General features: G+C 42.8%; 1 protein-coding gene across 3 annotated transcripts in view; it reads left to right on the top strand.

The window, feature by feature from the left end:
- hmcn1 (hemicentin 1) overlaps positions 1-16,651 on the top strand; it is a 607,098-nt gene that overhangs the window by 12,302 nt on the left and 578,145 nt on the right. The gene's annotated exons all lie outside the window — the stretch shown is intronic.

Raw genomic sequence — 16,651 nt, 5'->3', positions numbered from 1 at the left:
TTTATTTCAACCAAATCACCTTTTCTTCTTCTGAATTCAATCTTAACTTTCTCCTGTTCCTTGGATGCTGCCTGACCTGCTGCGCTTTTCCAGCAACACATTTTCAGCTCATAAGACAATCAACCCATTTCAGATATTAGTCTAGTAACTCTTCTCTGAACTGCTTCTAATGTATTTACATCCATCCTTAAATAAGGAGTCCAATACTGCAGACTGGTCTAGATGTGATCTCACCAATGTCCTGTGTAATGAAGCATTAAGTTCCTGGTTTTGTATTAAATTCCCCTCATGATCAATGATAATATTCTATTAGCTTTCCTAATTACTCAATCTTTCTATATACTAGCCTTTTGCAATTCATAAAATAGGTTACCCACACCGCCTATACAACTGAGTTCTGCAATCTCTCACCATTCAGATAAAAAAATTCTCCTACCAAAATGGATAATTTCACATTTTTCCACATTTGCTCCATTTGCCACATCCTTGCATTCTCACTTTTCAAACATAGTTATCATTGTAATATGGACAGTGATGACTAGGCCAGCATGTATTGAACATTTCTAATTGGCCTGCAAATGATGATGTGCTGCCTTCTAGAACAGTTTCAGTCCATGGGGATTAGTTATTTTGTTTTATAGCGTCTTTGTCCTCTTCAAAACTGACATTCTAACCTAACATTTTCTAGTAGGAATGTTTAATAATCAAACCTTGGTCCCTTCATCCAAGTCATTTTTAGAAATTGAAAATAGAAGTTGAGATCCCAGCACTGATTCCCTGTGACACACTACTCATTTCCATCTAAAAATGATTCATTTCTGCATACCCTCTGTCTCCAATGTTGTAATGTTACTAATATTCTAACCAAGCTAATATGTTACACCTTGAGCTCTCATTTTCAACAATAACCTTTGATGTAGCACCTTATCAAATGCCTTTTGGAAATCTACATACACTATATCAACCATCATGGTGACGCTCAGGTTGAACTCAACACCAGTTATCTCTCTCACTCCCTCATGAGAGAGCAGTCCTCTGGGATTGTAACAACTTTACTATTTCTCTCCACAGACTGTCATACTCACCTTTTTTTTTTAATATTTCCATCTATTTTTTGTTTTATTCACAGAATTGGCTATAGTCTATTCACTTTTCTCATCCAAATCATTAACACTTATTCTAAATAATTGTGGCCCCAGCACCATCCTTGTGGCACTCCATTATTTATAGATTGCCATCCTGAAAATGCCCCCCTTGTCCCAACTTTATCCATTCTAATATTACTACCTCCAACACCATGGACTCTTATCTTATTAAGTGGTTTAACATCCTAAGAACAGATGCTAACACTTTTTCATGCAGATGTTAAGCTAACTGGTCTATAGTTAACTTTTTTTTGTCTCCTTCCTTTTTTAAATACAAATGTTACACTAGCAGTTTTCCAAAATGAGGATTCTTGAAAGTTTACTACAATAGCATCCACTGTTTCACTTTAATACCCCAGAATGCATCTCAGGTCAAGGGACTTGGTGAGCATTACCCATAGGACCATTAAAAATAGGAACAAAAGTAGGCCATTCAATCCTCTGTGCTGACTTCTTTTGTAGAGAGCCCCATTAGATGCCCTTGTACTTATTCTCTGGTGATAGCTATTGTATTTATTTCCTTTCCTCTTTTTACCCCTTAATTATTTAGCATTTAAGGAATTATGATTAGATTAGATTACTTACAGTGTGGAAACAGGCCCAACAAGTCCACACCGACCCTCCGAAGCGCAACCCAACCAGATCCATTCCCCTACACCTAACACTACGAGCAATTTAGCATGGCCAATTCACCTAACCTGCACATTTTGGACTGTGGGAGGAAACCGAAACAGCCGGAGGAAACACCACGCAGACCCGGGGAGGATGTGCAAACTCCACACAGGCAGTTGCCTGAGGTGGGAATTGAACCTGGTCTCTGGTGCTGTGAGGCAGCAGTGCTAACCACTGTGCCACCGTGCTGCACCAATGTTAATGTCTTCTACCCTGAAGATTCATGCAAAATATTATTCAATTCCTCTGCCTTGTCCTAGTTCCCCATTTATTATTTCCCAGTCTCATTCTCCAAGGGACCTATGTTCCCTTTGGCCTCACTCTTTTTATATATTAAAAGAAGCTCTTGCGGTCTATTTTGGTATTATTTGCAAGTTTATCCTCAACATTTTTCCTTTTTTTGGGGGGGGGTCATCCTTTCCTGTTTTGTGAAACTTTCCCAATCCTGTGTACCACTAATCTTTTCCATGTTTGTATTTTTTTCTTTCAATTTGTTGTTGCCTCTAACTTCCCCAGTTAATAATGATAACTTCCTCTTCCTGAAATCCTTCTTCCTCACTGAACTATATCTTTGCATAAGAAGCATCATGAAAAGCAACAAGTTTTATGTTCCTGGTATCTTCCAATTATAGAAATTTCAAAACACCAGTGCTCCATTTTTAATTTTTTTCAGTGTTTTGTTTGCCTGTGATACGTTCCACATTGAGATTTTACATAGTTGTAATTGTAAGACCTCAACTGGCCTTTAAGGAGCCCAACCAGTTGAGCTATCCATTTAGATTTTGACATTCCTTCATTTCAGTTTTGGATCCCATTGCATATTTTGTGAGAACCTACTTTAACTAGGTTTACGTTTGCAATGGGGTTTACGTTTCCTAAATAATATTGTTGTTGCAAAGTAACGTTCAATCCATTCTGCCTGATTTCCTGTCCAATGAACTGAAAAGCCCCAGAAGCCTGACTTCCAAATTTTAAATCTGCTGTCTGCCCATTTATAAAAAAAATTTCAAATTCACTATTCTCACTGGACAAAAAAAGTCATTTACTTGCATCAGAAGGATGCATAAAGCTGTTTCCCACCGTGCCAGTAAAATATGACAGGGTCTGCTTTAAATTGGAGGGAGCCCAATTTTAATAATATGGACCTTACTAAGAAGTACCAAACCCTGCAGACACCATTTAGGCTACATACACATTAGTTACATGTGTGACCTGACTCTGTTTATTTGGTCCCTCTTTTCAGGAGCAAAGAAACTCTTCTGGTTAGAGCTGATTTCACATCCATTGATCTACATTATCAAACATCTGTTGCTAACAAAGTGAAGAATATCTTCAAAATTGCTTTTCTTCTCATAGCTGAAGACCATCTTGTAGCTTGGTTCCTCAGCTTTTCTTCAAAGCCTTGTGTGGCTACCTGACTTTAATTTTACAAGTCTCCTCAGGAGAGATCTTTTTCCATACATATCCTCATGTGACTGGGTTGGCTGCTCCGAATTGGCACCTCTATGTACACCCCAAGATCTCTCCAACTTTTTGGTATTTACTAACCTGACTTCTAATTTGTATGTGGCCACAAATACTTCCCAATGACATGGGTTTTTGTCCAGGAAGTGTTGCCCTTAGTACTATATTTATTGACATTATTAAACTGTGCCACTTTGACTTCTGTCTCCATCTGAATTATTACTGTTTGAACTCCTTCTGTTAAAAGGATCCCTTATAATGTATATGTGATCTCTTTCTGAGGACTTGTCCTCTCCCTGAGCTTCTGTCCAAGCTTAACCTTTTTTTTGACTTTTGTCTTCCAAATCTCTGGGTCTAATCTCTCACACTCATTTTGCATATTTACTCAGCTTTTATATTTTACAGTGCCTTCCCAGCTATTATATTTAATGATTGCAATTTTCCGTTAATTATTCTCTTCTGGAAAATATTTCACTTTAGTATTTTGATACTGATGGCCTCATTTTGATCATCAGAGTTGATCTGTCCTTAATTAGACAAACTATTGATTGTGGGTCAAAAAGTGTGGTGCTGGAAAAGCACAGCTGGTCAGGCAGCATCTAAGGAGCAGGCGAGTCAATGTTTCGAGCATAAGCTCTTCATCAGGAATGTGGTGGTGGTGGGGGGGGGGGGGGGGGGGCGGGAGCTGGGAGATAAATGGGAGAGGGGTGGAGTTGGGGGGAAGGTAGCTGGGAAAGTGAGAGGTAGATGAAGATGGGGGTGATGGTGATAGGGTGAAGTGGATAGGTGGGAAGAAAAATGGACAGGTAAGACAGTTCAAGAGAATGGTGTTGAATTGGAGGGTTGGATCTGGGATAAGGTTGGAAGAAGGGAGATGAGGAAACTAGTGAATTTGGTATTGATCTGTGTGGTTGGAGGGTCCCAAGGCGGAAGGTGAGGTGTTTTTCCTCCAGGCATCGGGTGGCTAGAATTTGGTGGTAAAGGAGTCCCAGGACTTGCATGTCTTTGGCGGAGTGGGAGGGGCAGTTGAAGTGTTCAGCCACAGGGTGGTGGGGTTGTTTAGTGCGTATCCCAGAGATGTTCTCCAAAATGTTCCGCAAGTTGGCATCCTGTGGGGGGGTGGCGGGGCACATGGTAGTTTGGCGCACCGACCTGGAAGTCGCTGAAGCCTGGTGCCAATTTGCGGACACCACCTTCTACTGCCCCCTCGACCATGACCTCACCTCCCCGCACTGAACTATCCAGACCATCCACAACCTGATCACCTCAGGGGATCTAGCATCCACAGCCTCTAACCTCATTGTCCGGGAACCCTGCACCATCCAGTCCTATCTCTTACCCAAAATTCACAAACCCGACTGCCCAGTTGACCTATTGTCTCCTCCTGCTCCTGCCTCACCAAACTTATCTCAGTATACCTTTACACCACCTGTCCCCTTTGGTCTGGATTTCCCAACATAGATTCGAGACACCATCCACGCCCTTCACCTTCTCCATGACTTGCAGTTCCCTTGTCCCCTACCACCTCATCTTCACCATGAACATCCAGTCCCTATACACATCCATCCGCCAAGACGAAGGCCTTCATGTCCTCAGTTTCTTCCTCTCCCGCCGACCTGACCAGAACCCTTCCACCGACACACACATTCAATTGGCTGATTAGCTCCTCACCCTCCATAGTTTCTCCTTCAAATCCTCCCACTTCCTCCAGACCAAAGGGGTACTATGAACACCTGCATGAGCCCCAGCTATGCCTGCCTCTTCCGGTACGTGGAACAGTTCATCTTACGTAGTTATACTGGAACCATTCCCCACCTTTCCCTCTGCTACATCGATGACTGACTGTATCGGCATCACATCATGCTCCCATGAGGAGGTTGAATAGTTCATTAACTTCACAAGCACCTTCCACCCTGACTTCAAGTACATCTGGACCATCTCGGACATCTCCCTCCCCTTCCTTGACCTCTCCATTTCCGGCAACTGAGTCAACACTAACATCTACTTCAAACCCATCGACTCCCACAGCGACATGGACTACACCTCTTCCCACCCTTCCTCCTGTAAAAATGCTATTCCTTATTCCCAAATCCTCTGCCTCTGCCATATCTATTCCCAGAAGGACTAATTCCACAGTAGAACATCCCAGATGGCCTCCTACTTCAAAGACTGAAATTTCCCCTCCCATGTGGTCACTGATGCCATCCAGCACATCTCCACTTTCCACACCTCTGCCTTTGAACCCCACCCCTACAATTACAACAAGGACAGAACGCCCCCGATCCTCACCTTCCAGCCCACCAACCTCTGTATATAAGGCGTCCTCCTCTGCCATTTCTGCCACCTACAAATAAACCCCACCATCAGAGATATATTTTCCTCCCCACCCATGGTTCTGCAGAGACCATTCGCTCCATGACTCCCTTGCTAGATCCATGCCCTTCCCCACCAACTTTCCCTCGACTCCCGGCATCTTCCCTTGCCACCGCAAGAGGTGTAAAACCTGTGCCCACACCTCCCTTCTCATCTCCATCTAAGGTCGCAAAGGATCCTTCCACATCTGACAGAGATTTTCCTGCACCTCCACACACGTCATCGACTGTGTCCATTGATCTTGATATGGTCTCGTCTGCATCAGGGAGACAGGACGCCAACTTGTGGAATGTTTCAGAGAACACCTCTGGGACACATGCATTAAACAACCCCACCGCCCCTTGACTGAACACTTCAATTCCCCCTCACACTCTGCCAAGGACATGCAAGTCCTGGGCCTCCTCCACCACAAAATTCTAGCTACCCGATGCCTGGAGGAAGAACGTCTCATCTTCTGGCTTGGGATGCTGCAACACACGGCATCAACATTGATCTCACCAGTTTCTTCATCTGCCCTACCCCCAAATTCATCCCAGATCCAACCCTCCAACTCAGCACTGCCCTCTTGAACTGTTCTACCTGTCCATCGTCCTTCCCACCTATTCGCTCCACCCTCTACTCTGACTAATCACCATCACCCCCCCCATCTTCTTCTACCTATTGCATTCCCAGCTCCCTTTCTCCACCCCCCTCACATTTATCTCTCAGCCCCCTTGCGTTCCCCCCCCCAACAATATTCCTGACAAAGAGCTTATTCTCAATGTCGACTCTCTCCTGCTCCTCGGATGCTGCCTGACTAGCTGTGCTTTTCCAGCACCACACCTATTGACACTGACCTTCACCATCTGCAGTCTTCACTTTCCCCAAAGTGTAAATTGTGACAGTCTGAACTTCATAGCTGTGTAAAAATATAGTTAAGAGAAGTACTTGTCTCCTCATTACTTGATACAACACCTTTTAGAATATGCAAATTTGTAATCTACAGCTAACAAACTTGAAGAGTGCACCTGAATGGTCTGGTTCCCATACTGTTCGATTTTATTTTGTCTTTACCAACAACATTTCCTGGTCTTATGATCTCTGCTGATGATGAAATTGGACAAATCAGATCCCAAACTGGTATGTGCTGGTATCTCTTCTTTCAAAGTGATCTCTCACTCGAACATTTCAGTTTAACAGTAAATAAAAGCTTTTTACACAAAACAAAATGTGAATAAAATAGAATAAACAAAACTATTTACAAGTAGTATAGAGAGTCATAGAGCTGTACAGCATGAAAACAGACTCTTGGGCCCATTTTGTCTCTGCTGACCAGATATCCTAAATTTATCTAGGCCCATTTGCCCGCATTTGGCCTATATCCCCCTAAACCCTTCCTATTCCTATATCCATCCAGATGCCTTTTAAATGTTGTAATTGTACCAGCCTTCACCACTTCCTCTGGTAGCTCATTCCATACATTCACCCTTTGCATAAAAATGCCCCTTAGGTCTCTTTGTAATGTGTCCCCTCTCACTTTAAACCTATACCCTCTAGTTTTGGACTCCCCTAAAGGATCTTGGCTACTTATCTTATCCATGCCGCTCATGATTTTATAAACCTCTATAAGGTCACCCCTCAGCCTCTGATACTCCAGGGAAAACAGCCCCAGCCTATTAAGCCTCTCCCTATAGCTCATACCCTCCAACGCTGGCAACATGTTTGTAAATCTCTTTTGAACCCGTTCAAGTTTCACAACATCCTTCCTCTAGCAGAGAGACCAGAATTGAATGCAGTATTCCAAAAGTGGCCTAGCTAACGTCCTGTACAGCTGCAACATGTCCGCCCAACTCCTAGACTCAATGCAATGACCAGTAAAGGCAAGCATACCAAATGCTGCCTTCATGTATACTCATTAGTCCACCTTGCCAAAGGTACACTGAAGACAGACTTGATCTTCCTTTGTAAACCATCATCCTTTCCACAACCCCAAAGACAAATCAAACTCCTTCCATTGAACATTAATTCAGCCCTTTCCCTTTACCTTCATAAAGATCAAATGCCCATCTTCAGATGAGCTTAAATTTGAACTGACCGTTGGATAAAAATGAGACCTTTATGCCCCATGAGCAGTAACTCATTCCATATCAAATAATTTAATGAACAAGCACATATTCTCGTGAATGCCTATACACGAAATGACGTTTCCAGCACTTCACCTGCATGGAGGTGGAATTGGTTCTTAGTGTAGCACAGCTGTCTCCTTTCACTAAAAGAAAGAAAGCCTTTCCCACTACCACTCAACCTTCCCTATTCCCTCTTTGCCATCCCCTGTATCTCTGTTCCTCCTTTTTATATATTTTTTCTCTATTTTGGAGCGGAGCTCCAACTAACCCTTGTCTCCTCTCAGAAGGAAGTGAACTTCAGCCCAATGTCATCCAACCTTTCAATGTCAGCTGTTATTCCAGCTACTGCTTAGACTGGCTATTCCTTGCCCTCCCCCACTCTGCCCTTTCTCATTCCCCTACTCTGCCCTTTTCTGGCCAATCCTTCCTTCGTACTGTCTTCTGCACGTGACCTTTCCATTGCCTTTTAATTCACTTATCCTGCATTCTTGATTACCCATGTGTTTATATTAATTAGTGTGTATTGGTATGCATTACATTAAAAATATTTACAATTCATGTTGTTCCTGTAGATGGAACAGTGATGAGTATTTTTCAATAGTAAGGGGACAGAGTGCAATTTCAATGTGAATGGACATTACTCTGCAATTGTACAGAACCCCATGAAATACTGAAATTTATTTGTAAAATATTTTTGTTTACTGCTTATTTTGCTTAGTCAGAAACAGTTCTAACATTCTAAATGAAGTTTTTATATATAATAATTGTATACCAACATTTTACAGTACTATAATTAACTACCCCATTAAATTGCCTTTTGAGTGCATCAGTGCTTTCATTAATGTTTTAATTTGAAGGTCTCAGATCTTCCAAGATGCCGAGCCATGGAGTAAATAACTTAGCTTTGGTGTGCTATTATAAACTGTAACTGTTCCTCAATCTGAGATTTACTGTACCTAATTTCCCAGGAGTATCAGTGCGTTTCCCTCAGCTTTATTGAGGAATATTTCCCTTTTCAAACCAACATTTATTCCAGTTTATCAAATGTGTTTGAAGAAATTTCTGAAACTTTACTAGTATGAGAATAACACTAAAAGTCTAAAATGAAACTCTGTGCATTTAATATAGCCTTTTTATATTTTAACCGTCAGGATTTTTAAAAAAAATGACTGGTGACAGGGAAAGTGAAGGGTTAAATGAGAGATGTGAGGAGAAATATAGGTTTATTTTGTCTGTATAGATGTTTTTTCAATCAAATCCTTCAGCAATGACATTGAGAGCAAGTGGGACCTGAAATCAGACCTCCTAGTTTCAAGTTAGAGAGTATCACTAAGCCCCCAGAATTCTTGATTCCTTCTGTCATTTTACTTCAGTTGTGAAAAGAAATCTGCAGTTAAGTATAAGTTTCCTAATGACCTCACCTGTGTATTATTGGTGATTAGCAAAGGCCAACTTCCCCCTGTGAACCAGAGCCTCCTGAGTTCCGGTATTTGTGTGGTAGTGAGGGGAGGGGGAAAGAGAAAGAAAATTGAACTTTTAAAATAAAGCTTCTTTGAGAAAAAAATGGGGAGACAGTAAATAGATTGAGAGTAAAGGGTTTTGTGGGGTTTTTTTTACCTCCTGTTCTTTGACAAGTGAATAGGGTTATATGAAGAAAACGATGATGAAATTAAGTAATAAGTCTAAAGAGGCAGTGGTAATTGTATTGGTGAGAATGAAGATGTGGTAGGAAGAGATGAAGGGGTTGCAGGAGGGAAAAAAATGTAGGGGTGATATGAGGGAGTGGACAGAAGAGATGAAGGAATAGTATTGGGAGTGCCAGGTTGGGTTTTATGGGTACTGATGGGAGTGAGGGGAAAGTAGGAAAATTCAGGCAGAAATCACAAATACTGAAAGCTGCTGGCCAGTCTGAAGCTGGAATTCTTCTGTATTCAACTGCACCATTCACTCCTCGTGGTTGTCAGTTACACCCACTAGAGGCTTTGGATCAAGGAGGCACAGGTGAGTGGTGACAGGAAAGGTTTACGGGGTTTGGGACAGGGTTGATGTCATGTGGAGCAGCGCTGAGTAATATTGGCAGCAAGAGGGGCGGTGGGCATCTCAGCAGGTGTCCCCTTTGAGGAACGTTGGATTCTCAATCAAATACTGTATATCCCATTTGTAAAAGGTACTCCACAGGCTTAAGAGTCCTGTTCTGGATGCTGACTTAATAACTGGTAGTAGAAAAAAGGTGCTTAATGTAGCCATTGTGTATTTTTGAAACATGAGATGAAAAAATAGAAGAGCAACAAGGGGAGAGGGAGCGAGGGAGAGAGAGAGAGAAGGGTTCAATGAGAGTTGTGAGGCAAAATAAAGTTTGATTTCTTTGTGTAACATTACTCCAATTGTTTAAAAAGAGTCTCCCAGTTCAGTATCAAGCCTTCTAATGACCTCACCTGTGTATTATTGGTGGTTAGCAAAGACCAACTTCCACCTGTGAACCAGAGCATCCTGAGTTCCAGCATTTGTGGTAACAAAGGGATGGGGGCAAGTAAAAGAAATGACTTCCATGTACTGTAAGGCTAGAAGCTTCACCATACCCCAGCCATAATTGAAGTGGAAGTGGGAAAGTGCCCATCTGCTAGATTAAATGCACCCTTTTTCACCAAATGAGCCAAGAAGAAAGAATACAGGTTTCTGGCTCATAATTACCACAACACCTGGAGCAATTCAACAACATAAAGGTAGCATTAATGAGGGCACCTGTTACTTTTTTGCAAGTGGTTCCATGTACAGTGTTTATATAAGGGGCCAATTACATTACCAGTGCCCAGTCAACCCTATTACAGCTGAGCTGAACTTAAATGAAGGAACCAGTTATCAGTTACAGAAAACAAGTCTTTTTTTTAATTCACAGTCAAGGTAGAGATGCTGCTTTTATTGAAAGAAAAAGGGGTAGCTGGTATGTCATTTTTGCATTCTGACCGTAATAATAGTAATGAACAATGGTGCAATGGGAATCCAGATGACTTGTAGCAAAAAGAAGTGATTAAAATTGATTTTCACAGAACAGAATGAGAAATGTTGCAAAGTATAAAATACCTCAATGCTTGAACTTACAAAGCAACATTGACTTGTCGTGCAGGATCTGAAATTCAAAGATGTTTGCAATGTAAATGCTTTCCACAATCATTTTTTCCTCTTGCTCTGCTGGTCATGAATGCAAGCACTAAAATAATTAACATAGCTAGTTAGCTCAGTACAGCTGTAGTGTTATTTTAAATGCTTTCGTGGATGTGGATATTGCTGGCACAATAAAGACATGAAGTGCTGGAGGAACAAAATGAGTCTGGCAACATCTATGGACAGAGCAAAGTTAACAATTTGTGTGCTATGATTTTTTTTCTTGGGAACCAGTTGAACACTTCTGAGGAAGTTAAATGAGAACTACAAAGTTAACTTTGTTTCCCTCTACACGGTTGCTACCAGATCTGCTGAATTTCTACTGCACTCTGTCATATTGCAGATCTCTGGGGGGATTCCTCTGCTTCTATTTGCCCACCTCTTATTCAACCTCATAGTCCCAGAGCCCCGCACTGCTTGGTTCTCCATCTTACCCAAAATTCACAGACCTGACTGCCCGGTTGTCCCATCGTCTGCGTCTGCTCCTGCCCCATCAAACATATCTCCACTTATCTTGACACTGTCCTGACCCCCTTGGTCCAAAAAATCCCCACATACATTCAGGACACCACCCACACTCTCCACCTCCTCCGTGACATATGTTTCCCTGGCCCCAACTACCGCATCTTCACCATGGGCATCCAGTCCCTGTACACGTCCATCCGCTATGGCAAAGGCCCCCAAGCCCTCCATTTCTTCTTCTCCCACCGACCCAACCAGTACCCCTCCATTGACACACTCATCTGCCTGGCTGAACTGGTTCTCACTGCTACTTCTACTTCGAATCCTCCCAGTTCCTTCAAACCAAAGGAGTAGCTATGGGCACCCACATGGGCCCCAGCTATGCCTGCCTGTTCATTAAATACATGGAACTATCCATCCTAATAGTTGCACTGGCACCGTTCACCACCTTTCCCTCTGCTACATCGATGACTGTATCGGCGCCACCTCGTGCTCCCATGAGGAGGCTGAACAGTTCGTCAACTTCAATGAGCGCCTTCCACCCTGGACTCAAGTTCACCTGGACCATCTCAGACACCTACCTCCCCTTCCTGGACTTCTCTGTTTTCATTTCCGGCAGCCAACTCAACCCAGACATCTACTTCAAACCCACTGACTCCCAAAGCTGCCTGGGACTACACCTCCTTCCACTCTGCCTCTTGTAAAAATGTTATCCCTTACTCCCAATTCTTCTGCTTCCACCACACCTGCTCCCAGGAAGATCAGTTCCACTCCAGAACATCCCAAATGGCCTCCTATTTCAAGGACCACAATTTCCCCTCCCATGCGGTCAACAATACCCTCCAGCGCATCTCCTCCACTTCCCACACCTCTGCCTTGAATCCCACCCCTCTAGTCACAGCAAAGCTAGACCCATCTGGTCCTCATCTTCCACCCTACCAATCTCCAGATACACTGTATCATCCTCCGCCGGTTCCACCACCTACAAATGGACCCCACCACCAGAGATATATTTCCATCCCCACCCCTTTCAGCATTCCACAGAGACCATTCCCTCCACAACTCCCTCATTAGGTCCACTCCCAGCACCTTCTCCTGCCACCAAAAGAGGTATAAAACCTGCGCCCACACTCCCGCAAGCCCCTGCCCCATCCACCACCTCCACTCAAGGTGCCAAAGGAGCTTTCCCTATCTGACAGAGATTTTCCTGCACATCCAAACACCTTGTCTACTGCATCCATTGCTCTTGATGTGGTCTCCTCTACACTGGAGAACCAGGGCGCCAACTTGTGGAATGTTTCAGAGAACATCTCTGGGACACACGCACTAAACCACCCCATCACCCTGTGGCCGATCACTTCAAATCTCCTCCCACTCTGCCAAGGACAGGCAAGTCCTGGGCTGCCTCCACTGCCACCTGATGCCTGGAGGAAAACACCTCATTTCCGCCTTGGGACCCTCCAACCACATGGCATCAACGCCGATTTCACCAGTTTCCTCACCTCCCCTCCTCCCCATCTCATCCCAGATCCAATCCTCCAACTCAGCACCGCCCTCTTGAACTGTCCTACCTGTCAATCTTCCTTTCCACCTCTCCACTCCACCCTCCACTCCAACCTATTACTGTCACCCCCCCCCCACCTGCACCTACCTATTGCCTTCCCACCTACCCCCCTCAGCCCCCATTTCTGATTAACTTGCTTATGCCTGAAATGTCGATACTCCTACACCTCGGATGCTGCCTAACCTGGTTTTCCAGTACCACATTTTTTGACAGCTCATCCCTCTCAATTGAGTGTGTTGCAAGGTAGAGCAAGAACAATGGTCAATTTCTGTCCCAATAGGACATCTGTGATTCAGAGTTTTTCCACATTCAATTGGGAGGTGCCAATGTTTGATTAGGGTGGACAAAGTCAAAAGTCACACAACACCAGGTTATAGTCCAACAGGTTTATTTGAAATCAGAGTTCGGAGTGCTGTAACATGGTGTCATGTGACTTCTGAATTTGTCCACATTGAATGACAGTTTCATAGCATCGTTACTAAGACCAGCTTTCAGTTCTAGAATAGTTAATTGAATATAATTCTAATTCTGCCTGCTGCTTTGTTAGGATTCAAATCAGTGTTATCTAGGATTGTTTCCTCGTGTTGAGGATTACAAATACAGCAATGTTACCACTGTCAGAATTTTCCCATATGTCCAAGGAGAATTTATTTTTGGGTGTGCTTAGTGTCTAGCAATGTTCACCTGTGAGCGTAAGCTATTGTGAAAATATCTTTTTGGCAAGATAGAAACTTTTTCACCCTTTGCTTGCTTGTGAAAAAGAAAACCAAAGGTTTCCAAAATTGATAACTCATTCAAGTCTTTAGGGGAAATATGGAAGGTGTTAAAATAAAACCAAGACAATTTTTAAACAAGACAGACAAGTTCAAAACAAGATACTTGTTGAGTAGCACTGACCACACTTGTTCCATGTAAAGGAAAGGTGTTGTACAGTTAGTCATGTAGCAAACTGCAACTTGCTCGAGTTTAAGCAAAGAGGAAGCTGTAAACCACATTTAACTCGTGTGGTGGGAGTCTAAGGCAAATGACTTCATTTTAAGTGAGGTGAAACTAAAAAGGGATGTGATTGGTCTATTGTTTTGCTAAGGATTGATAATCAATATGTAATTGGTCTATAAGAAGCAACTGATACATGATTGATGTGGGTTTGTATATAAAAATGTGACTGTAACCACCAAAAGCCAGACTCTCCGGAAATTCATTGAGGATAGTACTATTAAACATTGGGATGGATAAGATTCTTTCTTGTTGGAGATGGCCACTGCTTATCACTTGAACAGTGGAAATATTATTTGCTATTAACTATATTAAACAAGCCCCAGTAGTAATATGGTTAGTTGCAAGTCAGCACAAGTTGTTTCAGGGTCTGGGGAGTTTTGAATGTCATTGAACATTGTGCAATCATCAATGAAAATCCCTCTTTTAACCTTTATATGAGGGAGGGAAGGTCAGTTTGAAACAGCTGAGGACAGCTCTTCCTCGGTTTAGGGTCCTTGGCCTTCTGTTGGAAAAGGCATGGGACTGACATAATTTAATCTTTCTTTGTGCAAGGTATGATTTGAACCCAGTAAGAGTTATAACTTTTGATTCCTGTTTGCTTCAATCTTGTTAGGGTTCCCTAATGACATATTATTAGATTCTTGCTTGATGTCGATGATAGTCACTCTCACTTCATCACGGAATCCAACTTTTTTGTTCTTGTTCAGACCAGAGCAATAATAAGCATGAATTGGCTGACTGAAGTAGAACCATTTCTTCATCTCTTAAACCCAAATTCTGCAAGAATGCCAAGGACTCAAAATAGTTCTGTAAGGTTAGTTCTGTGAACTGATGCATTGGTCTTTATTGTTTTCAGTATTTTACATGTTTTATGGCAATATTATCAAAACTCCTTTATTGTCTATCATACATTCTAGACACTTGTGTCGACTGGGAATTAATGCTGCAGCTGCTGGAATATTTACAGTTGAACAGCACACAATTTTTATTAAAGACATCTGAAGAAAACTAATCAAATTCTGGCACACAGAATATTGACTAGACATTACTGGACTGAATTTTTTCCCACGTTTTATCTACATATTTATGGAAACTGCATCTGATCTGCAGCTTCAATGTTTTATATTGATTACAGTGAATGCAGTTTTGCATTAAAACAAAAGTAACATCAGTAAATACCTCTAATGAACAATAACTTTAGTCAGTTGGTGATTCTTTGATGTGAAAAGACCTCTCCAAGTGTTTTTCAGGGTGCTGTGGATAAACTAAAAGATAGAGAAGAACTTAAAAGAAAGTGGAAGAAACTTGGGGTATAAAAGCAAATCCAGTTTTAGAGAGCATCTTTTCCTTGAAGTAACAACAGGAATAATGACAAAGGAGATTGGGGAGGGAATCCCAGAAGGCTGTACACAGTGGCTGAAGAGACAATAATCAATGGAGGAATAAAAGGGCGACACGGAATGAACCAGTGTTGCGAGGATTATGAATTATGGAGGAGCACAGCCATTATTGGTTTGAAAGTGATTCTTAACTCAGTGTTTGCATTAGAAACAGTGAGGATTTTCATGTTAGATGAGAATTTGGAGGTGGGAGAAATTGTGATTCTGTCTCTTACTCAAGACTGAGAGGCTGGATCTTGTGGATTTGACGGGTGAATTTCCCCTAAAACTCTAAGTAAATGATCAAATTTCACTACTGCTATCTCAAATGATGTGTCTCAACTGAATACATTTAAACCAATGGGAAAAGGTCAAGCATTTATAAAATTATGTCCTGTTAGGTTGGTTGACCACTTGCAGAACTGTTTCCACTCCTTGGAAAACCTTTCTGCATTTACAAAGTTGATCTTTTACCTGGTTGACAGATTAACAAGCTGGCAAATACATAATTTCAGGGATAATTACATAATTAAATTGTAGCACTATCATAATTTGCTTTGCTGTGCACAAACGTACTGTGTGTTACAGCATTTGAGCATAACTGTGAAGACTGTGAAATCTTTAATTTTTAAAATTCTTCTTGCCTCTAATCCATGGTAACACCTCTATACTTCCACCCTGACCTCCAATTCACCTGGACAGTCTCAGATTCCTCCCTCCCCTTCCTCGACCTTTTCTATTTCTATCTCAGGCGACAGAATCAACACGGACATCTACTACAAACCGACCGACTCCCACAGCTACCTGGACTACACCTCCTCCCATCCTGTCCCCTGTAAAAACGCCATCCCATTCTCCCAATTCCTTCGACTCCGCCGCATCTGCTCCCAGGAGGACCAGTTCCAAAAATGCACAACCCAGATGGCCTCCTTCTTCAAGGACCGCAATTTCCCCCCCAACGTGGTCGACGATGCCCTCCACCGCATCTCTTCCACTTCCCGCTCCTCCACCCTTGAACCCCGCCCCTCCAACCGCCACCAGGACAGAACCCCACTGGTCCTCACCTACCACCCCACCAATCTCCATGTACAGCGCATCATCCGCCGTCATTTCCGCTACCTCCAAACGGACCCCACCACCAAGGATATATTTCCTTCCCCTCCCCTATCAGCATTCCGTAAAGACCACTCCCTCCGTGACTCCCTCGTCAGATCCACACCCCCCACCAACCCAACCTCCACTCCCGGCACCTTCCCCTGCAACCGCAGGAGGTGCAAGACTTGCGCCCACACCTCCCCCCTCACCTCCCTCCAAGGCCCCAAAGGA

The sequence above is a fragment of the Chiloscyllium plagiosum genome, unplaced genomic scaffold (genome assembly GCF_037043375.1).
Source record: "Chiloscyllium plagiosum isolate Xiang-an unplaced genomic scaffold, Cpla_swu_hap1 HiC_scaffold_9, whole genome shotgun sequence".
Lineage (NCBI taxonomy): Eukaryota > Metazoa > Chordata > Chondrichthyes > Orectolobiformes > Hemiscylliidae > Chiloscyllium > Chiloscyllium plagiosum.
The sequence above is the reverse complement of the archived record's forward strand: the minus strand, read 5'-3'. Positions and strand labels throughout refer to the sequence as shown.